Genomic DNA, 27,401 nt, shown 5'->3' with positions numbered 1-27,401 from the left:
AGATGACTCGGGCGGTTGACACGATCGCGCCCAAGTGCCCTCTCCCTCTGAGCAGAGCCCGGCCAGCTCCTTGGTATACACCTGAGCTGAGGGCAATGAAGCAAGAGGGGAGATGGCTAGAACGCAGGTGGAGGAAAACTTGTGCTGAGTCTGATCGAACACAGGTAAGAGCCCACTATCGAGCCTACTCTGTGGCGGTGAGGGTGGCAAAGAGGCAGTTCTTTTCCACCAGCATTGCATCTTCTCAGTGCCGTCCAGCGGAGCTTTTCTGAGTGGTTCGCGGCCTGTTACATGCTGGGCCAGGGAGAGAGATGGTGGAACCCTCGGTAGCACGCTGTGACAAGTTTGCACGGCACTTTGAGGATAAAGTCGCTCAGATTCGTCATGAATTGGACACCACCATTAATGCAGTTCCATTGGTAGAGGCGTTCAGAGCACCGCCTGGTCCAGTTTTATTGGATGAGTTTCAGTTACTGAGGCCTGAGGATGCGGACAAGGTGCTTGGCCAAGTCCGATCGACCACTTGTGTGCTTGACCCTTGCCCTTCATGGCTTATTAAATCAAACAAGGAGGGGTTGTCCGGCTGGGTCCAGGAGGTTGTAAATTCCTCCTTGAGAGAGGGAGTGGTGCCTGCTGCTTTAAAAGAGGCAGTAATTAGACCACTCCTGAAAAAGCCTAACCTGGACCCAGGGGATGTTAACAATTATAGGCCAGTGGCCAACATCCCCTTCCTGGGCAAGGTGCTTGAGCGGGTGGTTGTAGGACAGCTCCAGGCACTCTTGAATGAAACGGATTATCTAGATCCATTTCAATCGGGCTTCAGGCCTGGTTTCGGAATGGAAACTGCCTTGGTCGCCCTGTGGGATGACCTCTGCCGGGAGAGGGACAGGGGGAGTGCGACCCTGTTGATTCTCCTGGACCTCTCAGCGGCTTTCGATACTATCGACCATGGTATCCTTCTGGATAGGTTGTCTGGGTTGGGAGTTGGAGGCACTGCACTACAGTGGTTCCGCTCCTACTTGGATGGCTGATTCCAGAAGGTGGTGCTGGGGGATTATTGCTCTGTGCCATGGCAATAATTGTGCCATGGGGTTCCACAGGGCTCTGTTTTATCCCCCATGCTGTTTAACATCTACATGAAACTGCTGGGGGAGGTTATCCGGAGGTGTGGGCTGAGGTGCCATCGATATGCGGATGACACCCAGCTCTACCTCTCTTTCTCATCAAAACCAGGTGAGGCAGTGGCTGTTCTGAACCAGTGCCTGGGCACGGTAATGGACTGGATGAGGGCTAATAAACTGAAACTCAATCCAGACAAGACGGAGGTACTGTTAGTGGGTGGTTCGTCTGCCCGGCTAGGTGATATTCAACCTGTTCTGGAGGGGGTTGCACTCCCTCTAAAGGATCAGGTTCGTAGTTTGGGGGTGCTCTTGGATCCAGAACTGTCACTTGAGGCACAGGTGAACTCAGTGGCACAGAGCACTTTTTATCAGCTTAGGCTGGTATACCAACTACGCCCTTATCTGGACAGAGATAGCCTAGCTACAGTTATCCATGCTCTGGTAACTTCTCGTCTGGATTACTGCAATGCGTTATACGTGGGGCTGCCTTTGAAAACGGTCCGGAAACTTCAGCTGGTCCAAAATAGGGCAGCAAGATTGTTAACAGGGACTGGCCTGCGAGCTCATATTACGCCAGTACTTTTCCAGCTGCACTGGCTGCCAGTCCATTTCCAGGCCCGATTCAAAGTGCTGGTGTTAACATTCAAAGCCCTTAACGGCTTGGGACCAGGTTACCTGAAGGATCGCCTCCTCCCATATGTGCCTGCCCGGACCTTAAGATCATCATCAGCGGCCCTTCTCCGTGAGCCCCTGCCAAAGGAAGTGAGGCGGGTGGCTACTAGGAGGAGGGCTTTTTCTGTTGTGGCACCCTGGCTCTGGAATGAGCTCCCTAGTGAGGTTCGCCTGGCGCCTACATTGTACTCCTTTCGGCGCCAGGTGAAGACCTTTTTATTTTCCCAGGCATTTTAGCTTTCTAAATTTTTATCTTTGCTGTTTTAAATCTGTATTTTAAATTCCTGTACTGCTGCTAGGTTTTATTGTGGTTGTATTGTTATATTGTGGTTTTAATGTTCTATATATTTTAAATTGTTTTATTGTGTGTTGTTTGGTTTTAATTTTTGTGAACCGCCCAGAGAGCTTCGGCTATTGGGCGGTATAGAAATGAAATGAATAAATAAATAAATAAATAAGAGGGCTATTGATGCTTATTCTTTGCAAGACCTAATGAATAAAAACCAGCAACTCTTGTGTGTTTGCTTTCAGGTTTCCTCCTTTAGCTTGTATATGTTTAGTTAATTTGGACATGATAATGGAGCCAAATATCCTTAGTTCCCATTTCTTAATGATTAGTATCTTCTTCACCCTCCAATACTAGCATAGAATATTCTCTCTGAAGTAAGCATATACAAAACAAGTTCTCTCTCATTTGATCTTACGTTTTCATGTATGTATGCAGAAAAAGGAGAGGATTTAATGCTACATTTATCCAGCAATCCTAAGCATGTCTAATAAGAAGTCCCAATGAGTTCAATGAGGCTTACTGCCAGGTAAGTGGACAATGAATTGCAGCCTTAGGGTGCAATCTTATGCACGTTTAGACAGAAAAAAAGTCCTACAACCCCCAGCATTCCCCAGCCAGCCCGCTGGGGAATGGTGGGGGTTGTAGGACTTCTTTCTGTCTAAACATGCATAAGATTGCACCCTTAAGCAATCAGTAGCTCTGGAAGGGCTCAAAAAGCAGGGAAGGGAAAAATAAATGTATTTGTAGAGAATGGTCCCCATCCATCCACCCCCTTGCTCAGTGGCTCAAGCACCTGTGCCTCCATTTCTGTCCCGTTGGTGGCTTTTTAAATCACTGTCAAAACTCTTGAGATTGTAATGGAAAGAGAAGCAGACCTCAGCAATCTTTCAAATGCACAATTATTTTACCTCCACCTCTATCTATCATTAGTGTAGTGAGAGCCAGTGAGGTGTAGTGGCTAGAGTGTTGGACTGGGAGCCGGGAGATCTGGGTTCTAGTCCCCACTGGGCCATGGAAGATCACTGAGTGACTTTGGGCCAGTCACTGACTCTCAGCCCAACCTACCTCACAGGGTTGTTGTGAGGATACAATGGCCAGGAAGAGGAGGATAATGTAAGCCACCTTGGATTTCTTGCAAGAGGGAAAAAAGGCAGGATATAAATGTAATAAATACAAATTATGCTATGTATGTGCTTAGATCCACTTAAGTTTTTAGCTGGCTGGACAAACCCAGGAACAATGAAAGGGTTGTGTCCCCCTTTTGCTTAAGAAGATGGTGGTAACATGCAGACCAATGACGTAAGCCACACAATGCAAAAAATGTAAGTTCTGCCTCCAGTACTATAAGGAGAATCAACCTGGAGGACACATCCCATGTTATGATTTTTAAGTGATGGAAGAACTGATTTGTGTAACAGTCTACTTTTATGAAAACGAAATACTTTTGGGCCAGTCACACACTCTCAGCCCAACCTACCTCACAGGGTTGTTGTTGTGAGGATAAAATGGAGAGGAGGAGGATAATGTAAGCCGCCTTGGGTTCCTTGCAAGAGGAATAAAGGTGGGATATAAATGCAATAATAATAATAATAATAATAATAATATCAGTCCAAGTTCTAGCACATTTTGCAAAAGTAGACCTGCACAAACCTCTTTCCTACATTATGTAGCTTTCATACAGACATATTTGGATGAAGCACCCTTCTGACAAGTCACCATAGCATATGGAGTGTTATCGAGACACATAATATGCACATCTCTCATGCCACTTATGAGACATTCAGATTCTACAATGGTGAGCATAAGGCTGACCAAAGAAAATGCATGGTCTGCCATGGAACACTTCAACAGCCTTTCCAAATCTTGCAAACTCCAGACGTGTTGGACTGCAACATCCAGAATCCCCCAGCCAGTATGATTGGCTGGAGGATGGTGGGAATTGAAGTCCAACATCTCTGGAGGATGCAAAGTTGGGCAGGCTAATTCAGTATAACTTATAAGCGTATCCTTTGCAGCACGCAGTCCACACAATCAATAGCGAACGGCTGCATCAACTCGTTGCACCCCATTTCACTTTCACCATGCTCAGTATATGGAAAACAGTATTTGATGTGAAGCTCTAGAATGGTCCATTTTATGTGTTTGTACTTGCAAGACAAACCAGAACAGGTTGTGGGTTTCCATTTTAAAACATATTTACTTGTTCATTGTTTTGGCAATTGTTTTTATATGCTGCCATGGAAAAACTTCATTTTGAAATGTGGGAAATAATTGTGTCAGATAATTAACAGGACTTGCCCATATGCCCTCCATGCTTTTGTTGAGCTTCCAACTGTGAAACCAAAGACAAGATTGGTCCAATTTTGGAAAGGGAAGAGGTGTCAAATATAGCAGCAATCACATGAGATTTATCAAATAAGACAAACAGCCCAATCCTCTACATGCCAAATACTCAGGAGCCAGCCCAGGTTCCAATGGGACTCTCTAGGAAGTAATTACATATCGGATCATGGCCTGACAGTGCAATCCAATGCATGTTTATTCCAAAGGAAGTCCCACTGGATGTTCAGTAGGTCTTTCTCCTAGGTAAGTATGCATAGGATTGCAGCCTAAACTGGTCTAGATCGAATCACTATGTTTCAGTGTCTGGTTTGTCTGTTTTTTTAATGGCCACTTCCAGGAAAAGCTCCATTATTTTACAAATATTTATGTGTCTGTTTATTTATTTATTTCCCCCCCCCTTTTGAATGTTCAAGTTACCTGGCTGATATATGTAGGGCATCTTCCATATGAGGAAATGCCTATTTCTAATAATTAGAAAAAGTTTCACTTCTCATCCTCCTTTTGAGGCTGGTTAAACACACACACACACACACACACACACCATTGGTTTGGAAAAACAGTCCTGAGGCAATTTAAAGAAATGCATTGCAACATGAGCATTTGTAGGCGAGTCCACTTCCTCCAATGCACGAGGTGGACAGTGAAGATGATAAATTATGTATACAGTCACACTGGACTTGGGGTGGCAAGAGGCATTATTCTGAAAGGTAAAAATAAGAGAAGAACAGACACATACTGAAAGCGGAGATACCACTCACGAGTCCAATCCATTGAAATTAATGATGTTTAGGCTGCAATCTAACACCAGGAACAGGAAATATGTGGCCCTCCAGATGTTTTGGCCTACAACTCCCATGATCCCTCCCAACTCGCTATGCTAGCTTTGGCTGATGGGAGTTTTAAGCCAAAACATCTGGAGGGCCAGAGGTTGCCCATCCCTGCTGTACACATTTGCCTGAGTAAAGATGCATAGGATTGCACTGTCAGTTACTAGAAATCGCCAAGCCCATTAATATAGATGGTGCAGGCACACCAGCCACACGCTGGGCAATGTCACACATCACACTAAGCCACCCTGCGAATAAGCCACCATGGGTTGGTCGTTCACCCAACAGACGGTCAGGCACTCTGCAGCTTTCCATGGCTTGTTTCCCCACTCAATGTTCCCGCCGGCTACCGGTCTGCATCCCCGGAGCCCCTGCAGCAGAACTCCTTGTTTCCTTGGTACAAACGTCAGCACCTTTTCTGTAACTGGTCCGCTGGGGTTGCCGGCTACCAAGGGAACCCCGCCGCCCGCCCCCCCCACACACACACCAGATCACCAAATGGAATTAATTTTCTGAGCCTTTATGAACATGGTAATGTGTTTTGGAGTCTCGCAGAAGCACACAAGAGCACACGCCTGCCCGTCCTCTGTTTAGCCCAGCATAGGGATATCCCCTTTGTCAATGTTCTTGTCAATTTCATCCTCCATTCCAAAGCTTGCCTTGCTAGCAAGCATCTTTTTAAGACAAAAAACAAACAGTTTGCTTCACATACTACCAATTACACCCTCCTGAAAAGCTCCCTCTCCTGCTGCCACCAGCTGCTTTTGGTTCTCTGCCCACCCCACTTCATGCTAATTGCTTCCCTCCACTGGTCTCTGTTGTCACCTGTCAGATATAGATATGGGTTACAGAGCAGTGAGGGAGATTGGTGGTTGTTGTTTATTCGTTCAGTCGCTTCCGACTCTTCCTGACCTCGTGGACCAGCCCATGCCAGAGCTTCCTGGCAGCCATCGCCACCCCCAGCTCCCCCGGGGTCGAGTCCGTCACACCCAGAATATCATCCATCCATCTTGCCCTTGGTCAGCCCCTCTTCCTTTGGCCTTCCACTTTCCCTAGCATCAGCATCTTCTCCAGGGTGTCCTGTCTTCTCATTATGTGGCCAAAGTACTTCAGTTTTGCCTTTAATATCATTCCTTCAAGTGAACAGTCTGGCTTTATTTCCTGGAGTATGGACTAGTTTGATCTTCTTGCAGCCCAAGGCACTCTCAGAATTTTCCTCCAACACCACAGTTCAAAAGCAACTATCTTCCTTCGTTCAGCCTTCCTTATGGTCCAGCTCTCACAGCCATAGGTTACTATGGGGAATACCATTGCTTTAACTATGCGGACCTTTGCTGTCAGTGTGATGTCTCTGCTCTTCACTATTTTATCAAGATTTGTCATTGCTCTCCTCCCAAGAAGTAAACGTCTTCTGATTTCCTGGCTGCAGTCAGCATCTGCAGTAATCTGTGTGCCTAGAAATACAAAGTCTGTCACTGCCTCCACTTTTTCTCTCTCTATTTGCCAGTTATCAATCAAGCTGGTTGCCATAATCTTGGGGTTTTTTTGAGGTTTAAGGGAGATCGGTAAAGATATGCAAATTGCAAGGCAGAGCAGGGAATGAAGGGCATCAGTAAAGATACACCAATTTTAAGGCAGACAAATAAGGGGGAGTTGGTAAATATACATACATTCAAGGCAGAGCAGGGAGTGGAATCAGTAAATATATGCAAAGTTCATGGCAGAGCAGTAAAGCGGAGGGGAAAATTATGCAAATTTCATAGCTGCAGACTTTCGAGTGTGCGCAAAACTGGGGGGAAAGGTTTGCAAAGACATTTGGGACACTCTCTGATGTCCTTTCTTCTCAATGTTTAGGCGCATGGAGCAGGAAGCACCGAGAAGGAATAAGGGAGGATGGCAGCAGCACTAGCAAGATCTTGAGGAGCAGCAGGGTTTTCACCTCTCTTGCTAGCCAGCTCTCTAGCCATTCCCAACAACCCATGATGTAGTTGCCCTGCTGGGTTCGAATGTCAAAACAACCCACCCTGAAAACAAGCCACCCAGAACAACCCAACAACAAACCATGTGTTCTCAAGTTGGCACAAACCACGCCAGGTTCCAACATCTCAACAGCCAACCATGGGCAATCACCTATGGTGGGTTGTTATGTCATGCAAACCAAGTCACTGTTGCCCAGTTTGTGTGACACCATGGCCATTTCCAGTACCTTTGGGTACCAAATGCATAAGGGTCTTGCAGAAAACAAGCCACTTAGTCCCACTCCTGGACTCAGACACACCACTCAGGATTCAGTCAGTCTGGAGGAGGTCCTACATTCAAACGGATGTATGCACTCAGAGGTTCCTCCATAGGAATGCAAAGTTTAAAAAACCCAGCCAAAAATGCACATTTCCCCCACATGCTAAAGCGTGAAAATGCACATTTGTGGGGAATTTGTGTATTTTCGCACATGCAAATTTGTGCAAAGGTACATTTGTGCAACATCACATTTGTGCAAATTCGGAAACAAAACCAATCCAATTCTGTTCATGGGTGGATGATGGAATGAAAGGTGCCTGGCAATCTGCACAACACAGACAGAACGGACTTCATATAATCCTTACATCCCTAATTGAACCTAGGGACATCTTGCATACAAACTGTGTGCTTCACCATGCAGCCCTTTGTTATAGTTGCATCGCATGTTGCTCTGGAAAATATGAAGGAAGGATCACACAGGATGTTTCCACACACACATCCATTCCCTGCCCAGGGACTGGCGCTGTTGACATTATCCATCCAGCGCACAGGCTTTCCTACACGTTCTTTTTCCCTCAGGGGTGGGCAACCTGTCGCCTTCCAGATGTTGTTGGACTATAACTCCTGTAATGTCCAAGCCATGGCCATGCTGAGAATTGGAGTCCAACAACGTCTGGAGAGCCACAGATTCCCTACCCCTGATATATACATGAATGGAGCATAAGCCATGGTGAGACAGCATGTACACCACTTGCTTAACACATGAACTGGGCTATAAGTGAGTATGCCCACCAGAAGAAGGTTAGTGTTGGCACAATGGACCACAGGAGAAGACCATTAATGCTTCTGCCATTACACTAACAGTTGCAGCGTTCAGCTGTATGGCACTACTTAGAAAGGCCCTGGGCATCAAGGGGAAAGTGTACATCTCAGAGGCTAATTACAGGAGCTGTAGGCATGTCCTCTCTGAGCATGTCAGCTGATTCACTTCATATTTTCTTCCTGTCTGACGTTCCCAGCAAACTTGCACTGAAAACAAGCAAAGCATCTTGGTGGGGGGCTGGGAGAGAACCAACAACACTAAGACAATGAATGGTATGAAAAATGGGGCAGAATACGGTCCAAACAGAGACTACAATGTGGCTTCTGGCAACAACCATGCATCATTCTGTTGGCAGACTGTATAACAGCAGCAAAATAAAGAAAAATTAAAACAAAGTTGGAGGAGGGTTGAAAGAGAGATGTCTGTTTGGCACCAGCAAGGAAGGAAGGAAATCAAGATAAAGACACCACTCTCTTACCCATTGTGTCAATGCTTTGAATCAACCAATCATCATCACCACTCCAGTGAACAGCTGATCACGTTGTACTCTTCCCCTGCTCTCCGCCTGCTCCCCCCAGAGAGAGAAAGAGGCCAACTACATAAACATAATTTAACCAGAAGAGGTAGGTATTTAGTGGAACTATAACATTTATCCAACATCCGATCTGCCCTCGGGCTTATAAGCTTCTGCTCACAGAGAGATTCTAATTTTAGAGCCCTACTGCCCGTAAGTGGACAGTTTAAAACAACACTTATTCGGGCCTTGCAGGAAAATTGTGCAACGCCTAATGAACTGCACCAAAACAGATTGAAGCATGGCTTGACTCTTTTCCTGGGCTTTCCAGAGCACACCTCATGCAGTAGCTTTGCAACAGCTCCTTGCTCTTGAATGGGTCGATCCTCCACCTAAATGTTCTATTTTAAATCCCAATGAGATCAAAATGGGGGAGGAGATATTGTAAGGTTGCAAGAGGGCACACTGTTCAAAATGGTTATTTCAGCTAGCTAACTACCGTTAGTTTGATGGATAGAGGTCACTGAACCTCTTTAGCTCTTTAGCAATCCTGTACATGTCTGCTCAGAAACAAGCCCCATTGAATTTAATGGGATTTAGGCCTAGGTAAGTGCATATAACAGGGGTAGGCAACTTGTTGTCCTCCAGACACTCTGGCCTACAATCCCATCAGCCCTAGCTGGCATAGCCAATGGTGAAGGATCATGGGAGTTGTAGGTCAAAACATCTGGAGGGCCACAAATTGCCTACCCATAGTATATAAGACCATGTAAGACTGCAATCCTGTGCACATTTACTGGGGGAGCAAGGCCCAATGAACACAGAGGGACTCCCTTCTGAGAAAACATGCACAGGATTGAGTGGCACAAGCCTTAACCCGTGACTAGAGATGCTTGCAGCCATCCCATGTTGCTACTGCAGAGAACAGATGTAACCCTAAAGCAAAAGTAGAATCTCTGAGATCCTAACATAGTGTGGAAAATGGAAGCCCACCTTCCATAAAACCATGTCTGGAATACCAAAGAGCATAAAGGACTTGTTGAACTCAGATTTAAACACAAGAGGCTCTAATTAATGCAGCTTTAATATATGTAAGTGTGGTAGGGACAATCCAGAAACACTTCATTTTCCTAAAAAGGAACCTTTCATGCAATTATGCTGAACCAGCAAGAATCCATTCAAACATTAAAGATGTTTTGATACAGAAAAAAGAAAATCTCTCTTGCCAGTGCATGGTACAAAACAGGCTTGTTAATTATTCATTCTTAGGATGATAATAATAATAATGCCAGAATATTTTTCTTTTTCTCGAGTAATTACTAGACATTGCTGCTGAAATAATGCATGCAGTAATCAATCTTGATGTCTTCATCAAGTTCCCCCCATAACATCTTTAAGAAGTCTTCTGTTTGTAAAAGCCAGCCAATTAATTTATTTGGTTTTCTTTGACAAAAAAATCTAATTTGAAATAATTTATCTAAGCAGCTACTTCTCCAACCCTCTAAACACAAGGACAGTTCACAGCCAGTCATTAATCTGCCCTATTTAATCCATTTTTGAGCCTGCTTGGAATTATAGACTGCATTTCAATAAACAGTAGTAAGAGGTGTTTGCTTAACGAGTTGCCTGCCTGTGTTACCTAGGGTTGCCTACTGACCACAGCTAAGTGCCCTGCCTCTCATGTGCCTTTAACAGCAGCCTGATCTGCAGGAATTTGCCAGTGAAGCTTTTCATTTCATGGATGTAAATATTATCCTCTGCCGATATCTGTGGATCATGCTGCTGTTAGAAGAGGAAGGGGAGCTGGCAGAAGAGCTGACAAGCCTACCATGACCACTTAAACTTGCTGTCTTCTCTTTCCAGCAACACCATGGAGAGATTCAGGTTAATGTGCATCTTCCATGCGGGTTTATTTGCTGCTTCAATACAGAGATACTTTTGTCAGTTATATGTTCCAAGCAGCCAGTCTTCCAATCTCACAAGCCAAGCTCAAGAAAAATATATATGCAAAAATCTAGATCTCTCTGTACATGTTTGATAAATGTCACACACACACACACACATACACACTCCCATACTGCCATTCTTTCCTTTCATCAAAATCCCCCAGCCTTCTCCAACCTACTGCCTTCCAGATGTGTGGGACTACAGCTCCCATCAGCCCCAGCCAGCATGGTCAGTGGCTCTGCTTGCTGGGAGGTGAATTCCAACACTGCAGGAGGGCACCAGATTGGGGGAGGTTGCACTAGGTGTTAATGCAACTCCCAGTCATCTGCAATGCACCCTGTTGATTCCAGTAACCATAAAAACCACATCCAGGATAGTCAGAACACAGACTCCTGGCTGAAACAACTCTTTTTTGTGTGTTTTATCCCATTAATATTTCCCTTTGGATCTCCTTTCCCCTTGCCAACAGGAAAAAAAAATGCACTGACAGGTGCCACAACCACAAAATAGGACAGTGATCAGAGGAAACTTTCAGATTACGAAGCTCCATTTGGCTGCTTCCAAACACACATGCACACCCCAAAATCCTTTTTATTTATTTTTAAAGCATATCTTCAACAGCAAGACAGTATATCTGATCAAAATGTTTTGCTCCCGACAGATCCAGAGCTGTTCTCTCTTTCCTCAAGAAAGGATGAATTCTTCATAGGCCAGGCCTAAATAGGAGAGGAAAGCGTACAGTGGAGGGGCTGCAGAAACTAACTGAAACACAACAGATCTACCTCTCATCACCCTATCTGAAAGGCTGAAGCAAAGGCTAGTCCAAAACCATTCTAAGTCAACAAAAACAGCAGGGATTCCTGCAGCACCTTGCAGGTTAACAAACTGCAGACTCCACTTTCCCAGGCAAGAGGCTACTTCTTACCAACCCCACCTCACCCTCACACACCCATTTTCCCCAAACCGACTTATTGTAGATACGAAGTGTAGTTTTGCTGCCCTTTCCTGTAACTTTACTGTTTCTACTCCCCATAAAGTACCCCCTGCCATCAATCCACTTCCAACCCAGCAGGAGCGTTGCATAGCCCAATCTTGTGCACGCTCGCTCACTCACAAGTAAGCCCCAGTTGAGGCCATGGCATGCCCAGGAACACAGCCTTAAAGGAAGCCACTTGGCTTTGAACACCCTTGGAAGTCTCCGCGGGACCTGTGCACAAATAATCCACCAGTTGTTGTCCTCTTTAGGCAGCCTTACAGGATTGTGATCCAAAGACTCCTTGATCCAAAGGGGGGGGGGCAGTGTCATGCTGTTGTAGCCTTTTCTCCACTTTACACACACACACACACACACCACTCATCCTCATTCCTCTTTTAGGCTGCAAACCTAAGCATCTTTGGAACCAACTGGGATATGGGCTTCAGAGTGGATGCCAAGGATCCAGCTGCAGGTCTTTTCAATATGCGCACACAGACACACACACACCCCACAGCAGAACATCACCCTGTGCATCTTTAGGCAACTTGGAGCGCAATCCTATGCGTGTTGAGGGAAGAAAAAGTCCTACAACTCCCAGCATTCCCCAGCCAGCCTGGCTGGGGAATGCTGGGAGTTGTAGGACTTTTTCCTGCCTCAACACGCATAGGATTGCGCAATGCCATGCGTATATTCAAGGTGTCAGGCAGGCTACATCGATTCGTGATTCCGCTCAAGTTTGCTCAGGTTCGAAACGCGCAGACGCCGCGGGTCAACTCCCCGAGTCAGTACTTAAAACGCAGGCGGGAGAGAAGCTCCTCGCCTCTTCGGGCGCCCGAACCGCCTCTCCTGCGGCTTTTCTTTGGTCTTCGCTTCTTCTCTCCCTCTCTCTCTCAATCTCGCCCCCCCCCCAGGCCATCCCCTCCTGCTTTCCTTGGGAAACAGCGCCAACCTTCGGCCGAAAGAAAAGTTTCCAGCCAGGCCAAGCTGCGGAAAGCCGCAGAAAACTCGGCCGACCACATAGTCGGTTTTGTCGGCACCCGCCAGGGCAGCTGCCTGCCCTTCGCCTCCCCTCCTACGACCGCGGAGAAGCCCCTCCGAGAGAGAGAGAGGGAGAGAGAGAGAGATCTAGGATTCCCTGGCTGAAGAGCTCGGTCGCGATCGCTAGATCGCTTGCGCAAGCCAGGAAATCCAGGAAGAGCGACGCGTAGGCGGAGGTCGGCAAATCCCAGATCTCGTACTCGCGTTTATTCGCCACGCTACTCGGGGACAGCAACCAGCCCGGGTGCATCGTACACCCGATCTCCGCTTGTCGAGACCCGGCAACGGAGAGGCCGAGCGAGCCGCGCCCCGTCCTCTCTCCGCCCCCCTCCGAAGGCGTGCCCCGCGCCAGCCGCGCCCGGCGCTCGCGCTTACCCTCCTGGACTGCGTGGAAGGGGTTGTTGGCTTCTATGAGCTTGATGGTGTAGGTGATCTTCTCGCTCTGCAAGATGTCATCGTTGAGACTCAGATCCGCCACCGCCTGCTTGAAGATCTCGTCGTCCTTGGCCGCGTTGCCTTCAAATATGGCACCTGGGGGGGGGGGGGAGGAGAGAGCAAGAGAGAATGAAGCGACCACCGTCTCACCATCTTTGCTAAGGAAAAGGAGAGACTGATACCGGGGCGGGAGAGCGACGCGAGAAACGCTCTGCGGGGTTATTTCTTCCATTCTTGCACGGCCCGAAGTACTTTGCTCCTCTGCTCAAGCGCAGGGGTGGTTTTTATACTCCTCCTAAAAAGGGACGGAGAGTTGACCATTTCTAGTCGGGTTCACGTGCACACGCCCTTGGTCGCTCGGCCTTAATTCATCGGGAACAAGGACTGACCCTCGTCCTGTGTTCACGCAATCGCTAACGCGCTTCCATCCCGAAGCACGTGTGGAAAGGGAAGAAACCACTCGCTCTTTAACACACACACGCGCACACACAGCCCGTCATGCTGCCAGAGGAATCCTAGGAAGCTGCCTTGCACTGAGCCAGGTCGCTGGTCCATCTAGCTCAGTCTTGTCTAGGCCGACTGGCAGCGGCTCTCCGAGGTTTCAGAAAGAATCCTTCGCAGCCCTACCTGGAGATGCGGGGGACTGAACTTGCAGCTCCCTGCATGTAAAACATGGGCACTTCCGCTGAGTTCTGGCCCAGAGTTAAGGAGCGCTCCAGAGTAATTAATCCACTTTAAGTGATCCTGAATATGATAGAGTCCTAGAAGCTTGTTGCACTGGAGACAAGGCCATCCTAGAGGGTGCGCCCTTGCTCTGCCTTCAGGGTGGGGCAGAGGGCGTGAACTAGGCCTCTTGGAAGCGCTCCTGCGCACACCGAGTAAATCAGCGCAAAATCACGGCTGCGCAAGAGAACGGGGGCGCTCACTCCTTAGTTTTTTGCCCTAAATTAACCCATGGCAAGTCCTCTGTTACATAGGCAGGCTAAAGCAGGGGTTGGCAATCTGGTTCGCTCCGGCTGTTTCTGACTATGAGGCTGTTTCCGACTATAGCTCCCGGAAGCCCTCACCAGCATAGCCAATGGTCAAGTTTTATGGGAGTTGTGGTCCAAAACATCCGGAGGGTGCCAGGTTGCCTACCGCTGGGCTAAAGCCTTGTAGCCCAATTCTCTGGGTCTTTACTCGAAAATATGCCACGGAGTTCAAAGGCCCTTATTCCCGAATAGAGGTGTGTGATGGCAACTTTCTAGGGCCTAGAATCTAGTAATCGCTTGGCCAGGGGTGCAGAAGATCACTTATGATGATCAATGAGATTTAGCCTGAATATGGAACACTGGGGCTAACCACATGGACTGCAATGGTTTGGGGTGGGGGGCGGTTTCAAAGTATAAGCTTTAGGGTTCTCCTAGACAGTTGAGATTTTAGCCTTTGCTGATTTTAGCCTTCGTTGATTCTTCAAAAAGAAAAAGAAAAAAGCAAGCAGCCCTTTCTAGGAAACGGGGAGGGAGCCCTTTCTCAAAATTCCCTTTTCTCATAAAATGCAAGGAACATACGCACACATATCAAACTTCCGATTGGGTGCCCCCCCCCCCTTCCTCTCCTGCTGTTCTGATGGCTGGCTGTTGCTTCCTTCCTGCGCACCAACACACATAATGGAGAGCTGAGCTTCGGTAACCTGAAAGCTTCTAATTTCAAAGCCTTGTTTATGCAGCTAGCATGAAAACATCTGGCGATAAGCCTTACATAATATATACCCGTTTTGTGTGAGCGTCGAGTGGGACGGATAAGGTGGGGGGAGCGGGCAGGGGAGAAAGGTAAGGTACACAGCGATTTGTGTGTGTGTGGGGGGGGGGTGTCATTCTCTTGTTCTGCAATAATAAGATTTTTAGATTAAACACACACACATCTTGCCACCCCCACCGTCCGCCTCCAAATGTCTCCTTCACGTCTCTCCTGCGTCTTTACATGCCACCCAGATGCTGGGATCGTGTGCAAAATTCCAAATGGAAGTTGAGCGTCTCTCTCTATCGTAGGGGAAGCCATTCTTTCTGGCGGCAACCCTGAGACAGGTGTGGAGGTGAGCTCTGCCTAGAACAAAATCCTTCCCCTACACGGCAAAGACAATGATGGGGGGGGGGGACTTGATCTTTGATGTCCAGCTGAGTCCAGACCGCCCTCCGCTTTTAGGCGAGCTCTGTCTGAAGTCCACAGTCGAGAGTTCCTGCTCTCAGACAGTTCCGAGGGTAGCAAGGAAAGTTTAGTCACCACCCGCTCTCTCTTTGGGGCGTGTGTGTGTTGGGCGGGGGGACCTTTAGCCTTACCAAACCCAGCTGAGTAGAATCTCTCCTCCCCTCCCCAAGATCGCTCTTTTTAAGGGATCCGCAATGCTGTTTGGCCTCCTCTCCCTTAAGCCTCCCGCTTAAGGCGTCAAGGGAGGGTTTTTCTGGTGATGCTGCAGGAGAATAAGGGGACGGGTTTGCCATCAACCGCCCCCAAGTGGATCCAAAAGCATTTCCCCACACACACCCATCCAGTCTGGCTACATGCCTTCCCCCTTCCCACTCCTCCCGGATTCTCCTCTCAGCTCTCCTCCCATCTTCACATCGGCGCGGGGAGGACAGACATCTTTCCTCTTTGATTAAACTTGGTAGAGGGCTTTTTAAAAATGCCATCATCTACACTAGACTGAGAAGAAGCCACTTGATTTTTCTCAGCTTTTTCAATCCCACCTCGGATACTGGGCTTCTCCACCCCGCTTTCCTCCCGCCAGGGGGCTTCCCTTACCTCCCCTTCCCATAACGCCCGCTGGGAATCAAAGATCCCCAGTTGTCTGTCATTTTTCTGGGTGCTTCTCTGAAGTATCTTTTTACAAATGAACCCACACACCCCCAACACACGCACGCACTCACACACAACCCCTTCATCGTCGTCATCAATAATCTTCCCGTTGTTCCCTTTGCCACATTATGAAAAAAGCTGACTGCAGAGTCTGGCCTTTTGTTTATTGTACTTTCAAATCGGAGAGCCTGGCAGCCTTGACATCGACCACTTCTCTCGAAGTTCTTTTCCAAGAGCCAACATGCTCCCACGGCATCCATGTGTCTCCCCTCTCTCTTTCCGGCTTCCCTATCTCCCGATCCAACCTGCTCCTAGTTTGAGACCTTCCCCCCCACCACCACCTAAAAAACAACACTGGGTTTTAGTAATCCGCCAACCAGTAATTCGACCCAACGACAGATCAGAGCACCCACACCACGTTCCATTTGCTCCTCTTCCCTTCTTCATTCTCACAAACACGCCAGCTAACTTGGAAGTGTCTCATTTCTACCTCCTCCAGTCCTGTTTTGAGAATCACACCTGCCCGGGAGGGAGGAGGTTCGCCTCTGAAGTTTCCCCCGTGGGGAGGTTTTGTTTTGGGGTTTGGGGTTTTTGTGTGTTTTTTTAAGATGGGGCTTGCCCGGCGGCGGCGGCGGCGGCGGCGGGGGGGGGGGCGGTCCTGTACGTTTGAAAAGAAGCTGGGGGCAATCGGCGCGCAAACAGGTCTAAAACGCAGAACGGCTCTGCTAGACAAGCAACTGCAATCGCAGATCCGTAGTACCACCGAGAGGGAAGAAGGGGAGGGGGAAGAGAGGGATAGAACATCCCTCTGCAATTCAGCTTTACAGATTTACAGCCTTATTTCTCCCCTAACTTTCCAGCGAGGTGCATTCAGGCGGGTTTTATTTGGGGGTGGGGGGTGGGAATCAGCTCTTCTCATCTCTCTTTTGCTCTCTGGAGTTCCATCTTCCCTCTCCTGTTATCAGGAGGATTATTATTGCGCCTTAATAAGACACGATCCTCCTCGCACTTTTATTAATTATTTGCGATTCTTACCCTCCAGCCCCGCTGCGCGCACGCACACACACACACACACACGGGCTCCCTGCTCTTACCAATGTGGATGATGGAGTCCCCTCGCACCGAAACGCACTGAAATATCCAAGGAAAAAACCAAAGCATCAATACTTCCATTTCCAAGCTCTCGCGCAGCACATCAGTCCGGATTTTGGCTGGGGAAAGCCACAGAGATGGGAGCGGAGGGAGGCGGAGGGGAGGCGAGCGAGCGAGCGAGCGAGAGAGGGGTGGGGGAGATATCCAGATTTTAAAAAAAATAAAAATCCATTCCAAGCTCTCCAAGCCGAAGTAATTTCCAAGCTTGGGATCTGAGAAGAGAGACGGTAAGGCGAAGGCAAAAAGAACGATGAAACAAAAAATAAAACACCAACCAGCGATGGAGCAATTGCAACCCCCCGCCCCCCCCAAGGAAAAACAGGCTGAGGTTTAAAAACGTTATGTCGAGAATGGATAGATCCCGGCTTGGTAGGAGGCGGCGGCGGCAGCGGCAGCAAGCAAAGAAGCGAGCAAGCGAGCAGCGAGCCTAGACTTCAGCAGTAGCTCTTGAGCACTCCGTGTGCGTGCGTGTGTGTGTGTGTGCTTGAGTGTGTGTGCGCGCGCGCGCGTCTCTGGGCCCCAGCAAACAGCAAACTGCGGAGGCACCCCCCCAACTCGATCCTCCTCTCCCCCCCCAACCGAGGACCACGTGATTGCAGAGCCTCACTACTCAATATAGTCTGGGCGAAAAGGCAACAGAGAGGAGATGGAGAAGCAGCTCCTATAGAGATGGAGAAGCAGCTCCTATAGAGATGGGGGGGGTGTAGCAGCAGCCATACATACACGCAGGAGGAGGAGGAGGAGGAGAGGAGGAGGAAGCAGCAGCAGCAAGCAGGGAAGGAGAGTTGACTTGGGGTTCGGATCGCGAATTTGAAAAAGCGGTGTGTCTGGGAGGGTGGGGAGGAGATCTGCTTTCTCAGACTGGTGTGGGGAGGGGAGAACTGAGAAGCTTGAAGGCACGTTTCAACAGGAAGGGTTGGATTTTTAAGGGGGGGAGGGGGACTGAAGCCAGATCAGGGTGATCTACTTCATATATTTTTTAAAAAAAATTAAGCTGGAGGTTTAAGATGTAACTCTCAAGAAACTGCAGAGAAGTGGTCCAAAGATTGCAGAAGGTGGAAGCCGGGGGGAGGGGGAGAGTGTGTGTGGGGGGGAGAGGCAGAGAGAGTTCCCAGCATTTTGAGACTGATGAACAGCGACTCTCCATTATAGAATAGATTGGATGGGCAGCCAGCTCCTGTCGTTCACGAGCTGAACCCCAGGCTCATTTGAACTCCGAGCGGCAGAGGTGAACATGAGATGCCTCCATTCTTCCCGCTGAAGAGAGAGAGAGAGAGAGAGAGAGAGAGAGAGAGAACCAGCTGGATCCTATGCAGACCTCAAGTAGGACTCTTCCCCTATACACCTTCCCCTAACCTCTTGGCTTGGGGGAAAAAGAAGGGGTGCAACCTAAAGCTGGGGCCGCTGCTATCAAGGATCATGGAACCGAGCTACTTTCCAAGAAGAAGATGGCTTGGGAAGCTGACAGATCCCTTCTCAGACCGTAGCTGGCTGCAGTCCATTCCCTCCCACCCAACCCATCCCTTTTCACAAGGTGAAAAGTGCTGCTGGAAAGTTAAGAGTTGAAGGAATTCCTTGCATTAAAAACAGCGGGGTCTTGTGCGAAAGTTCTCCATCCATCCATCCATCCATCCATCCTAGAGTCTTCATCTAGAGTCTTTGCTTTAACAGTAGGACCAGATTTTTGTATTTCATCACTCCTAGCATGATTATTATTTTAGAATCATCATCTATTTATTATTTTAATTTTGTTAAGACCTGGGACGCAGCAGCCTCTGTACATTTAAATCCATATGGTTATAGGCTCCCAATCTTTTTACTTTCAGTCCAATACCTTGTCAGTTGGAGCAAGCAACAGCAATGGTGAGACAAAAGATGAAATCTGGGTGTGTTAAAGCCACACACACACACACACACACACACACACATATCCCCAGGTTTCACCTTCCAGTTTTAGATCCTGGGTATGTCTTGTTGTTTGTTTCTTTTTAATGTGAAATAAAAATGTGATATTTCACTCTGCTTCCATGGAAAGTGGCATGTGAGAGGTTGCTTGTGTCATCATCTCTAAAATGAAAGCCTTCAATGAAATCTCATGCCTAAATTGGACATGCATAGACTCAGAAGACCGATTCATCCCCTTAAAAACAAACACATCAGTGATTGCAGGAACCCAAACGTGAGAAGCCTTTAAATATGCCACAAGGATCCAGAGAAAACAAATTCATTCAGGAGCTGGAGAGACGTAATTGAAACCACTGCCAGGAAAAATGAGTGGAGAAGTAGGATGTTAACCACATTATTAAGTGGCTCTGAGGTTGAAGCGGGGCAGCTTTAGTGAGCAGGAGCGGCAATGCCAGCCTTTAGGTAGCAGGAGGCAAGGCTGGCACTCAGAAGTGCAAAGACTAGGAATGGAGCTTTTTGATGGCTTGCATTGAAGACAGTGGCAAACAGGCCCCTCACCGAAAATGCTGTGGGGAGGGGCATTGTTAAGTCAGTGCAAAATGGCATATTCCTAAATAGCAGCCGTTTAATATGCTAGGGGCTATTTCAATCATGAAACTATTCTTCTTTATTATTTAATTTTTAAAAAAAAATCCCATTCAAAACTCAGTGCCAAGTGCCTGCCAGTCATCCCAGAGACTTTGCACTCATTGGCCAGATAGATAACTGGAAGTTGGGAGGCACTTCACACACTGGAGGGGAAGCCAGGTAAGTCTCTGGCCTCAAGAACAACCAAGAGTCTTGTGGCACCTTAAAAACCAGCACATTTATTCTGGCATCAGTTTTTGTGGATGCTGTCCTCTTGATCAGAGAGCTCATGCCAGAATAAATTAGTCTTTTAGATGCCACAAAGCTCTTCATTGTTTCCCCTAAGATTTCTTAGGTATGTACCTAAGAACGTAATGTGCACAGACGTATAGCACGCAGACAGTGCCGGCTCCAGGTTTTTGAGGGCCCTTGGAGAAGGCACTCCCAATACCCCCCTCCCTCAGTGACTCTCCTGTCTCACCACCACTGGCACCAGCTGCGGTGGCTGCTCCTCATCCTCTTTCTCATCATTGCGCCAACTTGCTTGCTTGGCAGGCAGAGCGCCAGTGGGCAAGGAGGCCGTGGCAACTTCTGCTCCTCCTTCTCACCACCACCATTGTCTGGGCCAGAGCGAGGAGCAGGTGAGCAAGCAGGTTGCAATGGAGAAGAGGAGGAGCAAGTCCCGGGGGCTCTCGTCAATGGGCCCCTGCTGGGGGGTGAGCCCTCCGCAGGTGCCCACGCCTACCCTTGACACTGGCTCCAGTTCCAGGTCAAGTGTGTGTCTCGTAGTCAACCTGAGTCTGCTGCCGCATAACATATGGAATTATGTCTTGGGAGCATGTTTGCGTCCTATGGGACAATGACATAGAAAACTGCCTGAGCATTTCCTCGTGCATCTTTGCAAGTAAAAGGGATGAGATTTAGGTACAATCCAGCCAAAGTTAATTGTTTTGAAGCCCATTGTTTTCAATGGGAGAGGGCAAAGTTACATTCCCCCTTCTCACCTGTTGAACTCAATGGGTCCTAGAAGTGTTTAACGATGGGATGGTTGGCACATACGCTCCCCCTCTTCTTTAAACATCTAAGTGGAACATTCGAAGAAGGGGCTGGGAATCCCTGGGGAGGCCAAGGCCTCCCTACAGCCCTCCCTACCCCACTGGTTCTGCCCACAACAGTGTCTGGTCCTGAGTTAAGGTCCCGACAGTCCGCTTAACAAAAGGTGGTTTGGGTGGCCCCCTTTCTCCCCTAGTTGCCCTTGACTGCGATCTCCTGCCATTTTGCAGAATATATTGTATTCCTTCCAACCAGTTGTGGATACCTTTCACGGAATCCCCTGAAGTGTGGAATTAGATGCTTGAAAGATAGGTGCTGGCTAGGCCTGTTTGCTGCTGTCTCCATCATCTGCCACTCTCTGGGTGGCTGTTTGGGGGTGCCCTGGGCTGTGAGGCCCTGGACCGCTGCACCACTGGGGAGAGGGACAGAATGAGTCACAGGACTAATTTCTGTGTCACTCGTTTGATATAGCCTTGCATACCAATTACATAGATGCATTTAATTATTACTGTGACAAAAAGTCACCATGACAATGAAATGTGCCTGTAAAATAGGTGTGGATGCCAATCACACAGATGCCTTTACCTCTTTTCATTCTGAAGGGTGATTCAATGCTTACTCTGAGGTATAAAAAGTCATCACAACAAATGCTCTTAAACTAGTTTTAGTACAACTTCATGAACCAGTACTTGCAAGAGTGGTCTTTTTAACCTTAATGAGAAACACACAGAGAGAGAGAGAGAGAAAGAGAGAGAGAGAGAGATCTGAAATGACATTTCTAATTTATTTTTTAACTAGTAAAATACTTTTAAAATGTAATAATAAATTGGAGGAGGAGGACCACAAAAACACCTCTTACTAATTTTAGTAAATTAAAGGTGCTCCTCAGATTGTCCCCTTGCCTTCTCTAAATGGTGCTCCTGGATCAAGTGCACTTTTTTATAGGAAAACTCTTGAATACTTTATCTGTCTACTCAGAAGTGAGTCCCAACAAGGCCAGCTCAAACTCTCCCACCACTTGAGGTGGGAGAGCATATGCATGCCTCAGCCATGTGTCCCCAATCTCCCCACCCCCACCTTGCCACATCCCCCTTAACCCTCCCATTACCGCTGCTACTGCCCTCTGAAGAGCTACGTTGGCCATAAAAATTGGCTGGTGCTGTTCTTCAGAGAGCTAGTGAGGCCCAAATGTCTAGCTCTGAAGGAGTCCTTCCTTAGAGCTAGGCATTATGGGAGGGGGTGTCCTGTGGGAGGGGGTATAGTACAAGCCAGAGGGCGGGTGGCTGAGAGCAGTTCCCATCCTTTCTTTCACTCAGACTGAAATAGAGGGCAGGCGGCTGCTCTGGAGAGCCCCGCCAGCAGCTTTCTCACTACAGCATTTGCCACAGTGGGAGAATGGGACCAGCAGGACTTTCCAGAGCACCTGCTAGCATCACCAAGTGGGCACCTGCTCCAGAGAGCCTTGCTGTTCCTCCTCTCCTACTGCAGCAAATGCCACAGTGGGTGAGTGCCTGGCAGGGCTCTCCAGAACATCCACTGGAGGAGGAGGTGGGCCCTCCTCGTGGGGGCAGATGGAGAGAGAAGCAGATTTTGCCATGCCTCCTACTCTGCCACCTGAAGTGGGGGCTTCCCCCTGCTTCATGGGAGGGCCAGTCCTGAGTCCCAGTCAGTTCAGTGGAACTTATTTCCAGGTAGACACATATACACACTGTGTATAGCACTGCAGCCTAAGTTGTGTATGTGGCGTGACACAGAGGGAGAAAAGGCAGGGAGGGTTAGGTGGAATGAGATGTGGAAATGCTAAAATGAACATAGGAGGACTATGAAATAGATCTCAGTATCTTTTTATAACTACAGAGATAGTTATTGAAGTGTGTGTGTGTGTGTGTGTGTGCGTGTGTGTGTGTGTGTGGGCAGTTTTAATAACTAGTATATATTTTAAAAATGAATCGCTTTCTAACCATCCTTACTTACAGGCTTTGGTTTTACACATGCAATTTCCTACGAATCAATGCCAAGCTATTAAATATCATTCTCAGTATTTAACGTAATAAAAACCCTCCATCCAGGTAATTGGGCCCCAGGACAAGGATCAATAAAAACTTTCCTTATTTTGATGATTGGAGCAATTAAAAATTCTAGTTTACATCTGCATCAAGCCATTATGCACCCACTTGCTGATGTTGTAAAAGAGGACAGCATCAAACTATGCTCTCTCTATACAGAAATAAAGCCTTATATTTATGGTGTTTTAAAGTGCTAGTAGTCTTTACCACGTCCCACTTCCTCTAATCATTTGTGCTCCATTCACTGTTGAAAGACAGTGGGTATGGTCAGATACAGGTTTAGAGGTGGTACAGGAGTGCCACTGTGTTTCAGTATTTCTACCTTCAAGTAGCACTTTCCACATTGGCTTGGTTGCCAAGGAACCCCTAAATGTCTGCCAGGGAACTGCTGTGCATTACAAATGATTCTGGGAGATACCCTAGGACTCTCTGGAATACAGTTTGATAACCATAAATGCCATACGTTATAAACTTTTAAACATTTCTTTAAATGTAAAGAGCACACACAAAACATTTGGCCTGTGTTAGGAACCTACGAAGCTGCCTTTATAGGGTAGCCATGTGTCCTTTTACAGAGGACACTCCTCTATTTGAAGGTGTCCTCTGTTCAGTTCTGGTTTAAAGATAAAGAACCATAAGAACTCTTGCCCATCCACAGTTAGCACCTGAATAGCAGCAGTCAAGCACACAGGTCACCTGGTCACAGTCTTCTGCGCTATGGTGAGATGTACTCTCTTTCCATTTGAAGTATAATAATTATTTCTAAGTTTGCATCTATACATATAAATTAGCCCTTGGACCTGCTATGCAAATCAGTGCCCTCCTTTGTCTTCTTTTTCGTTGATGCGTTTCCTCCTTTTTGGCAATTCGTAAGTGGCCACCCAATGCCTTTACCAAGTCACACCATTGGTCAATGTAGCTCAGACACTGTTGACACTGACTGGCAGTGGCTCTTCTGGTTTGCAGACAGGGGTCTTTCCCAGCCCTACCGGGAGAAGTAAGATACCCAAGAGTGTTCCTTCTCCCTTACCAACCTGCCCGGTCACTGAGGTCATCGGAGGGCATGTTCCTGGTGGTTGCACATGGACCTATGGCTCGACTGGAGTCCACCAGGAGAAGAGCCTTCAGTGTGGTGGCCCCCTTTCTTTGGAATTCCCTTCCACTGGAGGTCAGGCAGGCAACAAAACTATGCTGTTTCTGGTGCCTCCTGAAAACAGCACTGTTCCAGGAGGCACTCCTTCATTGACCAGTCATGGTTTTTATTGGTATTGTTTTTTTAAATAGCATAATTTTATTCTGGTGTTTTGGTCTTTTTATCCTTTCACTGTTTTATCTCTTGTGTTCACTGCTCCGAAATCTGTTCTAGAGATGGAGCAGTATACAAACATTGTAAAATAAATAAATAAATAAATGTATTTATGTCAGGGATTGACACAGGGTCCTTTGGTGTACAAAGCATGTGCTCTGCCACTGAGCTATGGCCCTTCCCCTTCTGTGTTGTTGTTGTTGTTGTTATATTTATTTATATCCCGCCTTTTTCCCAATACTGGGACTCAAGGCAGCCTTACAACGTTAAAACTGCTACAATTAAAACCTATAAATAGAAATATAAATACAAAGGTATAAAAGTTAAAAATATAATTAAATCAACAATATTAAAATTGTAAAGATATTAAAACATTAAAAGACAACCAGAACAACAAAAATGGTATCCATATGTCGCATTTTCCCAGGTCCAGACTAGTTATCCCCAAAGGCCTGCTGGAACAAAAAAGCTTTTGCATGCCTGCGAAAACATATCAAGGAGGGTTCCACTCTCGCCTCCCTGGGAAGGGAGTTCCAGAGCCTTGGGGCAGCAACCGAGAAGGCCCTCTCCTGTGTTCCCACCAGGCATGCCTGTGATGATGGCGGGATGGCGAGAAGGGCTTCCCTTGAAGATCTCAGGGCACTAGTAGGCTCATAAGGGAGAATACGGTCTTTCAGATAACCTGGACCCAAGCCGTATAGGGCTTTATAGGACATAACCAGCACTTTGAATTGTGCCCAGAAACAAACTGGGAGCCGGTGAAGCTGTTTTAGCAGGGGAGTTGTATGCTCCCTGTAACCAGCCCCAGTCAGCAGTCTGGCCGCAGCTCTTTGAACCAGCTGAAGTTTCCGAACACTCTTCTGAGGCAGCCCCACATAGAGCACATTACAGTAATCCAAACGGGATGTAACTAAGGCATGTGTCACTGTGGCCAAGTCAGACATCTCAAGGAATGGGCGCAGCTGGCGCACTAGCTTTAACTGTGCAAAGGCACTCCTGGCCACCGCTGAAACCTGACCATCCAGGCTCAGGGCTGAATCCAGAAGTACACCCAAGCTGCGAACCTGTGTCTTCAGGGGGAGTGTAACCCCATCCAGCACAAGCTGTATCCCTATTCCCTGATCTACCTTTCGACTGACCAGGGGCACCTCTGTCTTGTCTGGATTAAGCTTCAATTTGTTTGCCTTCATCCAGTCCATTACTGCAGACAGACACCGGTTCAGCACCCCAACAGCTTCCTTGGAATGAGATGGAAAGGAAAAGTAGAGCTGGGTGTCATCAGCGTACTGGTGACACCGAACCCCAAAACTCCGGACAACCTCCCTCAGTGGTTTCATGTATATGTTAAATAGCATGGGGGACAAAACAGAACCCTGAGGGACCCCACAAGCCAATGGCCAGGGAGTCGAACAGGAGTCCCCCAGCACCACCTTCTGGGTCCGCCACTCCAAGAAGGAATGGAGCCACTGTAAAACAGTGCCTCCAAGTCCCATCCCAGTGAGGCGGCCCAGAAGGATACCATGGTCGATGGTATCGAAAGCCACTGAGAGGTCCAGCAGAACCAACAGGGACACACTCCCCCTGTCTAGTTCCCGGCGTAGGTCATCCACCAAGGCGACAAAAGCTGTTTCTGTCCCATAACCAGGTCTGAAGCCAGATTGAAATGGATCTAGATAATCTGTCTCATCCAGGAATCTCCGGAGTTGGGAGGCCACTACGCGCTCCAGTATCTTGTCCAGAACTGGAATATTGGAAACTGGCCGATAATTATCCAATATAGTGGGGTTCAGGGAGAGCTTTTTTAACAAAGGTCTCACCACTGCCTCCTTCAAGCAGGCTGAAATTCTGCCTTGCCTAAGGGAGGCATTAACCACTCCCCTTACCCACTCGGCTAGTACACCTCTGGCTGCTTTTATGAGCCAGGAAGGGCAAGGATCTAGAACACATGTGGTGGCTCTCACCTCTCCAAGGATCCTGTCCACATCCTCAGGCTGTACAAATTGAAAAGTATCCAACAGCACTGGACAAGCAGGGGCCAAAGTTACATCCTCTGGGTCTGTAGCAACTATAGCGTCCAAGTCAGAGCGAATCCGAGCGATTTTGTCTGCAAAGTGCTGAGCAAATTGTTCACAGCGGGCTCTTGAGGGGTTTAAATTATCCTCTTGCGGGCTAGCGTGTAAAAGACCCCTAACCACTCAAAACAGCTCTGCTGGATGGCTCTTTGCAGATGCAATAGTGGCAGAAAAAAATATTTTATTTGCTGCCCATATTGCCACAGAGTAGGCCTTCAAATAGGCTCTAGCCCGTGTTCGATCGGATTCACTCCAAGTTTTCTGCCAACGTCGCTCCAGCCGTCTTCTCTCGTTTCATCACTGCCAGCTCCCTAGAAAACCAGGGTGCTGGTGCAGCTCCACTTCGTGAGAGAGGACGCTCAGGAGCGATTGTGTCCATGGCCCGGGTCATTTCTCCATTCCAGAGATCGGCCAGGGCTTCAACAGAACCACCTGCCGAGGCAACAGGAAAATCCCCCAAGAGCCATCAGGAAACCATTCGGATCCATCAGCCTCCTGGGGTGGACCATCTTAATCGGCCCTCCACCCCTGCAGAGGTTCCGAGTGTCAGCAAGTCTAAACCCCACCAGGTAGTGACCTGTCCATGACAAGTGTTCTCAGAATACTGTCTGAATTCATAAAAGGAGACGTTCCACCATCCAGGCCTGTGTGGGAGCCTTGCCATCTGTCCCCAAAGGAAGTCCCGGCCTGTATGTTTATGCCCCCTTTACCACAGTGGCTCCTGCCTCCTCTACCATTTTCCCTACACTGGTCTGGTTAAGTGTAAAGAATGTCTGCTCATGTAGCCTGGCTTCTTGGCATTTTGACAATCTGTGTAAACCAGGGGAGTTGAAGTTCTTTCAACCCGAGGGCCAAATTTAAATTCAGAAAAGCTCTCGGGGGCCGCATTCCAGTGGTGGGAGTTGTCAGGAGCGCCCTAGCTGCCTCTTTCAGTAGACTCCAATAGCCAACTCAAGACACAGATGAAAGGATTCTTTTCAAGGCTTTAATCCTTTTACAACTTAATGACTCTTTCAGATGCTAATCACCAGCGACTAAGCAAGGAACAGCCGAGTAGCCTATGCTCCAAGTAGGCAGTTGACCCCCATTTGAAGGAGAGTCACTTGAAGACCCTGAACTTATGGGCTAGGGAGAGAGCCTCCCTCTTTCCCTTGGGTCCACG

The 27,401-nt window shown here is 47.9% G+C and overlaps 1 protein-coding gene across 1 annotated transcript in view; it reads right to left on the bottom strand.

The window, feature by feature from the left end:
- The window catches only part of GRID1 (glutamate ionotropic receptor delta type subunit 1), a 1,081,869-nt gene extending 1,068,581 nt beyond the window's left edge, over positions 1-13,288 (bottom strand). Inside the window, exon 1 of the mRNA XM_084841879.1 lies at positions 13,164-13,288. The gene's annotated coding sequence lies outside the window, so the exon portion shown is untranslated. The remainder of the gene's footprint in view (positions 1-13,163) is intronic.
- Positions 13,289-27,401: the final 14,113 nt, after the last annotated feature.

The sequence above is a fragment of the Heloderma suspectum genome, chromosome 3 (genome assembly GCF_057233095.1).
Source record: "Heloderma suspectum isolate Gila_16-S chromosome 3, 16-S_ref, whole genome shotgun sequence".
Taxonomy (NCBI): Eukaryota; Metazoa; Chordata; class Lepidosauria; order Squamata; family Helodermatidae; genus Heloderma; species Heloderma suspectum.
This window is presented reverse-complemented; position numbering and strand designations above follow the sequence as displayed.